Source organism: Lonchura striata, chromosome 1, assembly GCF_046129695.1.
Source record: "Lonchura striata isolate bLonStr1 chromosome 1, bLonStr1.mat, whole genome shotgun sequence".
Taxonomy (NCBI): Eukaryota; Metazoa; Chordata; class Aves; order Passeriformes; family Estrildidae; genus Lonchura; species Lonchura striata.
This window is the reverse complement of record NC_134603.1, coordinates 26018956-26027647: the sequence shown is the minus strand read 5'-3', so window position 1 is coordinate 26027647 and position 8692 is coordinate 26018956.

Below are 8692 nucleotides of genomic sequence, written 5' to 3'. Positions count from 1 at the left end.
TGGTTCATTTGGATGGTTTGTATTTTCTTATCTAATTCCATCATCACTGTGTTACTCCTGCAGACTTAATGAAAAAAAAAATTATATAGCCTGTTCAGGAGGTTGCTTACACCTCTTTCACTTCTTCCACAGTTGAAGACTCCCTAACTCCATAAAAAGCACACACGTTTCAGCTGTGAAATGTGTAGGAGGTGGCCAAATGTTTAATTTTGTTTTACGGTTTGCTGGAAAAAAAAAAAAAAAGATTTGCAGTGGTGAAGCTGCTAATTTTGTCAGACAGAAATGCTCTTTGAGGAATTAATGTCCTTATGTAATACTGATCTAAAAGCATCTAAAGAGCAGTTTCTTTAAAGTTTTCTTTTTGGAATTCATCACAGCTATTACAGGTATCTGTGACATGATCAGTTGTCTGTTTCAGAAAAGGTGACCTTAGCAAATATTTCCTACTATTCCATTATGTCAAGGAGTTTGGCTCAATGATCCTGATGGGTTCCTTTCAACTCAGTACATTCTATCTTTTTCTCTTCATCATATGGATTCTCTAGTTTAAAAGCATTTGCCGCTCCTCAGCTTTAAAATGAAATGTCCTTTGGTATAAAGGACCATAACAATATTAGGTCATGTAATTTGCTTGGTTTTTAACAGCTGGTTTAAAACATGAAGACTTTAAAATACAATTTTAAGATAAAATTTTATAAAATTAAATTAAAGTATTTAAAAAACATATCTATATCACACCACATCAGATGTACTCATTACTTAAACACACACACATGCACAAACATATATATGAATTCTTTTAGAAATTGTGATTGAAAATTTTACTCTGTAAATCTAAAAATGGAAACTGACAATATCTGGATCCAAATTTTGATATTTCCTAAGAAGCAAAATCATATGAAAAAAATTATGGCTCTTAGCCATAAGAGCCTAAAGCCATGGTGTGTTTTAGTTCACACCAAGAGGTCTGTGTTTATCTCAAAATGTGTCCTTGAAGCTGTATTTCATTCTGCATTTTCTCTAACAAAAAAAGGAACAACCACATCAGAATCCATGACATCTTATGCAAACTGCTGCTGAATTTGGAGCAATGAGAAAGGAATAATCACACTTTCAATCAAATTATCCTTTAGCTCATATACAAGGAAATCAGAGAGAGAGAGAGAGAGAGATTAAAAAAAAAATGATTGTGGAATAATCCATTTACTCTCAGACAGGAAGACGTATAGTAAGTTCTCATTTATTTATGTGCCTCAAATTGGTCCTTAAAAATGCCCATCTAGTACAATACATACTTTCTTTAGAAAAACAAACAATATATGAGTACAGTTATTACTGGTATATGCTTCCAAAAAATTTGCCAAGTCACCACCCTATACTATCATCAAGATCATGTAAAAGCCAAAAGTAAACTGCACACCATTCCTGTTGTCTGCAAAAACAAGACAACACAAAACAAAAGACTGGGTAACAAAAGAATGAGAAAAAATATGGCTAGTCAGGCTTACAGGAGGCTTGATAATATTTTTGGTACAGAGCAAAACATCCTGTTGCTTCTAGAGCTTTCTGCAATACTTGTCAATGGGCTGGTTTTCTTTTTGGGCTGGATTTTTTTATTCTTTTTAGGAGACCTATGTGTAGTTCAGATAGCCACATGCATGACAACACCCTTTTGGTTCCCTCTCCTGTAACCTGCATTCTCTGTTTTCCACCTACTTACCTCATTACAGACTGGTCATACCTTATTTCACCCCTTCAGTTCCAAGGTCTGTGCAGTCATATGCCTTTTAAAGACAGGATGCAGTTAACAGATGTGACAATTAAAACCATGTGACCTAAAATAACGAGGTATGTTGATATAAACTGCAAAGTATGGTTGAAGTGCTGTTGCTACAGAGGTGCAGCTACAACCAAGCTGTCAGTGGGCACTGGGCTCTTAGAATACACAAATCTAGTATTTAAAGACTTAAAAAATTTTGTATGGCTGTTCTTTTGTTTCCTTTGGTGCCTAATGGAAGGAAAGGCAGAAAGTTTGAAATAACATATGGTGGATGTTGGATACTGTGAGAAGTGACTTCTCATAATTTTCAGCAAATGCATTTCCCATTCTGTGACAAAGCTGCAAATCGCTGGAAATAGATGGGAAAAAATCTAACATTTGTCACTTTTAATTATTATAGGTCAACTTTAGGAAATGAGTGTATTAGAAAAAACAGAGACTAGCATTTTGATCGTCTTACAGCAGAATCATAAAATTACTGATGGTCTTAACTACACTAAAAGTGACTGCTACATAAGGTTTAGTGAAATTCCAAATCAGCAGTAACTGTCATTTTCACCAAAATACTTTCGTCATCTCCTGTTTTGTGGGTTTCTTTCATTCTCACTTACTGAATTTGGTTTACTGCACAAGTTGAAAGGCCTAATCAGAAACAAGGCTCTGGGACAGCACTGCCCACCCAAACACACATCACTCTCTTAAGAACACAATCAGAAATAAAATATTACAAATAGACCTTGCAGATAATAGGAAAAGCAGGAAAGAAAAAAAAAAAAAAAACAACAGCTGTTATTCTAAGGCCTAGTAAATGAAAGCCTTTATTTTCTTTTTTAATTAAATTTCTTTAAGAGCTATTTTTGAATGCTCCATCTCTACTTTATATCCTCTCCCATAATCTCCTTCTCCCCACTTTGGCAGTACAATCCAAGTGTGATTTAAAGAAATGTGTGAAGTAGAAAAAGCAATAGGATATTTATGACAGCTGGATTTTGAATAGATTAAGGAGGGAGGAATGCAGAAGCCACCACAAAAACCCTTCAGTAGGCTGGAGTACAATAAATTCAACCCACAGTAACTGAATAATTTCAGCCCTTTCAACCCCTGAGGTTTTGCCCTTGTTTTGAGAACTATTGTTACCATTATAATATTCTTCAAATCCCTTGGGCCTTTGTATCTGCCAGCCTTGACCAGTTTGCTTGGCATACAATCTTCTGCTTATGCTTTTCAAACATCCATGAGAGTACACAAAGCTTCCCCATGGATTTGGCAGTATCCCCAGGAGATGTAACCTGACTTTCAGAACAGGTAGCTTGGGCAATGGCTGGGAACAATCCCTGTTTCAAAACATGAGAACTGAGAAAACTGATATTAACATGAATCCAAATGCAGTTTTGACACTTTTAGAACTATGTTACCCTTTTTCCAACATCTCCTATGACATCTCAGTCCCCTACAAAGTGTGCCCCACTGGCTGAGAAGGCAGCACAACGCATCCACACTGGATACGGTCAGAAGCAAGCTGGGCATTCTCATGTTTACAAAAACAATGCTGTTAGTAACAAAGCGCTACATTTAAAAGAAAGCAAAACAACAGAACAGAGATAGGCCCACTTATTTAAGAAATTATAAATCAGACTTACAAAAATATGGATTTAAAATTAATTTATAGCTAAGAAGTTACTTTTGACAAGGTTTTTGCATAATCAGAAATATTATTGAGATACATTTTGCAGGTTTTTGGGGACAGAGGATTAGATGTAGCCTATATAATAATTCATCTCTGGGAGCTGTACTTTGTCAAAATAACAAGGACAAAGAAATACCTGGCAGAAACTGGGAGGGGAAAATTCTATTCTAAAAAAGTACTTTTTGTAAATGTAAATACTCTGAGGCAATAGGAAGTCTTTTCTAATTAAAAATTGCAAATTTCTTCCCTAGAAATGTATGTGCTTCTTGATAGTTACATGTGATATAAAGTAGAATTATTAGTTGCTAGCATCAATATCATCAATGATTTTACATGGGATTATTTACAGAATAAAACATTAGGCCACTGCTAAGGAACTGGCTTGGCATTGGAGAGCAGAGAGTGACTTTTTTATATTCTTTTATAGTTATTATTTTTCTTTCCTCTTCTGTTCTGTGAAAGTGTACTTATGTACCTGTGAGCTGTACCTTTTTGCTGATTCTCTGCCCCGTTACACTGGGGGCGGTGAGCAAGTGGTTATGTGGTGTTTCAGCTTCCAGACTAAGTTAAACCAATGGCAGAGTTCTTTGTATCTTCTTTAATCACAGAATACTACACAGGCATCTTTTGGGATGTTAAGGCAAATTGCACCCTGAGGTGAAAAAGGCCCATAAAACCATCCTGTCAAAACTTCTAATTTAGTAAAATAATTATTTGACACAGAAACTGTTGAATATTTATTCCCAAGCAAGTATTATTTCATTAGCACTCAGTAATGTCTGAAAAGGACCACTGACAATAATTTTATTCACAGGTGATGAAAATATCCCAGGAACCTCACAGACCTACTCCTTTTTTATAGTTTTATAGGCATCTTTTCTCGGTGCCTCTTGACAAGTAGATTTTCTGACAGGATCTGTTACAACTGCAACAGAACTTCTTCACTGAGATTCCCCCATTTTTACAATTTTTTTTTTTTAACTTGGCCAGGCAGAAAGTTGTTTTGTAGCTAGGCTGTCTACTTGCCATCTTGCTTAACAAGAGAGCAAATAAGCTCAACCCTTTCTAATCTCTCCTGGCCTTTTTTCAAACCTCGTGCTTTGGGCTGAGTGTCACAGGCTTGTGGCAAACTTTCTCTTCGCACATCCCAGAAAATGTTTCACTACTCTGTCACTTCCTGAGCCTTGCAGTTCACATATCTTTTGGATCCATTTGATGTCACATGGAGCAAGTTTGCTCTCGATGAGACATCTGTCCTGGGTAAGCTCCAGAACTGAGATACTGCATTCTTCATTCAGACAGAGTTGATAATAGTCCTGTAGTGACATTTGAAGCCTTGCAGGTTTATTTTCTACTTATTTTGTACTTTAATCTCATACTGCAGTGGGTGGGGGCCTGGGAATCTTACCAGAATGTTGCAGTCACTTTCCTTGTTTCCCATGCTGTATTACAACATGCAGGTTGCATTCAGCACACAATTGGAGTCATTCTTCAGCTACTCACTGACCATGTTACATCTACAGAAGAGGATGAAGTCCTTTTTTCCCAGGCTGTGTATCCTGATTTGAGACAACAGCCTCCTCTTCTGATGCTCTCACCACAGGCAGGATTTTTAAGAATTCTGCAGCATCAAGTATGAAAGTATTTAGTCAGTTGACCAGGAGAAACTACAAATTTTGTTAAAACTACCCTTGTGCTTAGAAAAACGCTGTTTAATGCATTTCCCAACAACAATAGTTGAGGTAATGACTTCCTGAATACTTGGGGAAAATATTTTCAAATTAATAATTTGATTTTGAAAAAAAAAATATTCTTGAACAAATGTACAATTTTGTTATCTACGTTAGTATAGTGAGTGTTAGCAAAAGAAAGGAGATTTAAATTGGCTAATTGGTTAGCATGGTTTAAAATTTAAAGATTTGGAATAAAGCTAACAGACAATAACTGCCTGAATCTTTTTACAAAAAGGAACTCTACAGGAAAAAATAGAACCCTTTAAAATGTGAGGAAATGTTTGCTGTGGCTTGATGTGTTTCAGTCTCTACCTTTTTGTTCCAACCTTAGTGAAAAAAACTAATGCAAAGGTACATCTAAAGAAAATATATTTTATTCTGAGACATAGAATTGAAATAAATCCCAACCACAAAACTAAGATATTTGAAAAATCCACATTAATATGTAGAATTCAAAGGGAACATAAAATTTTACTTCTGGGAGAAACATATAATTCACTGAAAATTGGGACATACATGTAGAACATGATTTCCAGGGAGGCCCCACTAGTACTTTTTCCAAACTCCCTCTCTATATCACAAACATAAGGTCCAATATAATCTTTTAATTTTAAATGTGAAAGCATACTGGGGGAAGACATGTCCCAATCTTAGACATGGACACAGGTGTGTTTGCTTTCCTTCCCAAGTTTATATACATAAAGATAAGAACACAAACTAATAATAGTACCAGTATAGCTGAGGTTCTGTGTTATATTCTAGATAGCCAGATTTGTTTATGGGAGGAATAAGGGCAGTACTTAAAGCCAAATATATCCTTAATACATTGATTTTGAAGTCAATGTCATCTGATGTTCCCACAAAGTAACTGGTGAAACCCCAAAAGTTTTTGCTTGGTTATAGCCAGTTTCCTTAAAATCTGAGGTCCTGAAGACATGGAGTTTTGTATCTGGGGGAAGGCTGTCCTGACTATGAGCAAACTATTATGTGAAAGGAAAAAAATTTTTTTTTCAATTTCTGCTGTAGTTTTCTGCAGCTCATTGAAAAGCGGAACACAAGATTAATAAAACAGTATGAATATTCAAATAGTATGAATTGCTGTGGTGGCCAGGTGGTGGAAAGGATGCTGCAACCTTCCTGTCTGTTTGGGGAGGGAACAGAGAATGCAAACAGCGGGGTGTCCCGAGGATGGAGGGGGATGTTAAAAAAACAGTCTTTAATGTCTGTGATAGCTAACTTCCAGTCCTGAGGCAGCATGGAGGGCAATGGCATGCCTGGCTGGAGCAGACCCATATCTTCCATCACATAATTTATTTTTCTGAGATCATGGAGGAACCTCCACCTATCTTTGCCTGGTTTTTGTAAAACAAAGATAGGGGAGTTCCAAGGGCTGCTGGTCTTGGTAATGTGGCCCTTGGCAAGCTGCTCCTCCATGAGAGCCTCTAGTGGGTGTAATTTGGTATCAGACAGGGGCCACAGATCAACCCATGCTGGATGGTGTTGTTTACAGGTGAGTTGGGGGATGGTAGGTTTCACACATTTTTCAGTGGCCCCCACTAAAAATTTCTACTAGGGATTTGCAGAGAGGCTCACCACTGTGGTAACACATCCCTCCCCCAGAGAGTTATCGGTGCCCTTACTGCAAATGGCCTGATGGTTGCTATTTTGCCTTCCACCATGATATTCTTTTTACTTTTCATGGAGACTGCAGCTCCTCCAATCCCAAAGATCATTCCCATGATGGGCTGCAATTGCCAGTTGGCTGGCCACTCGGAATGTGCAATTATGGTGATGTCCACTCCTGTGTCCAGCATGCCTGGATGGTGAATCTTCTCCCCATTGCAGAACAGGCCACACTCCACAATGGGTTTGCTGGAGCCCACACCCTGAGCACACATTGTGGTAGGGTTGAAGGCAACCTGTTCTGGGAAGTTAAGTGGCAAAACGAAAGCTTGGGTAATTGGCGTTCCTTTGGGAAGATAAAATGGTGAGTCTCTGCAGCAAAACTGTACTAATATTTCTTCCCCTGGGTTAACAGTTTGCACTTCAGAGACTACATAAATTTGTGCAGGACCATAAAAGGTGTCCCTGAGAATTAAGGCATTTGAGGGACCACCTGGTGGTCAAGCAAGCTCTTATTATTCCTTTGCACTCAGCATTGTCATTTGCCATGGCCATTTTTACTAATTCCCTTTGAGCCTCTACTTGTCTTCAAATTACTATTTTTAGTCTATCTATATACTTAATAAAAGACTTACTTATCCTTTGTTTAATATTTGTGAAGCGCTGTGTTGGCACAATGTCATCTGGGATTATAAGAAGGGATGTTTTTGTGGCAGTAGCAATGCCTTTGAGAGTTGCTTTGTCTAAGTCTTTGGCCTGGTCTTGAGGCTTTTGGAAGTCACCTTCTCCCACCATTTGTGGGAAAGTTAGATTTGTGGGAGAGTTAGCATCTTTAGTGCATGCATCTGCCAATCATTTAAGATGATTTTTCCATTGCCTTTCCCACAGCATATATTCAGCTAGGAAAAAAAGGCAGTTCATTATATTTTTAATATCATTTGTCACCATAACATGAGTGGTGAAGGTGGCTTCAAATAGGTTTTTGAAAAAATGTGAGCCTTGACCGTGAGCCTCGACCATGATCCTCAGCTGTTTTGCACAGCTGCACAGCTCCTTTAATGCCCCGTAGAGTAGGGGCTCCCACAAATTAATGGCTGCTGCCCTCCAACTATGTTACTTACAACTGGGAAAGCAAAGATCTTTTTTGCAGTGCTGAGTCTCCTGCCTGAGTGGTTTCCCTCTGAATTTTGGCCCAGCAATCCTCATACTCAAGGTCTGACTCACAGTCCGAGGAATCGCTGCTCTCATCCTCTGAAGGGGATGGAGGGCGCTTGATAACAGTGTGGGGCTGCTTTGAGTGACCTGAGTTTGCCTGCTGGTGTAAGGCTGTGGAAGCCAGTGGAAGGAGGTGGAAGCCAGTATGGCCTCCTCCCAGTCACCGTCATCCCGACTTCTGGTCCTGGTGTTGTGGGAACTGAAAGTGGAGGGGCCATCAGGGGAGGAGCTCAGGCTGGATGGGGGCATGGATAGGGTCTGTGACGGGGTGGGGTTTCCTGATGGAAGGGGAGGGTCCCAACGCGGTTACACCCAACAACGATGCAGGGAGGGGAGTAGGGTGCAATGGGAGGTGCAGGAAAAGGAGGGGTCGAGGTGGGAAAGTGGCCATTTTGAGGCATAAGGGCAGGAAAACTTGGATATGGGGGAGACCAAATGGTGGGGTTAGCCACATTTCCAGCGTCATTTTGTGGGGAAACCTTAAATGGAGGCGTGTAACTGGATATTGGGCATAGGGAAGAGGTTGCGGGAAAGATCCAGAGTGGCATGGCCACTGCTGTCCTGGCAATGGGAGAGAGGAGGTCAGGGGGTGTCAGGGAGACGGCAGCAGCCCTGTGCCTGTTGGCAACAACCACCCGCTGACTGCCCCTCAGA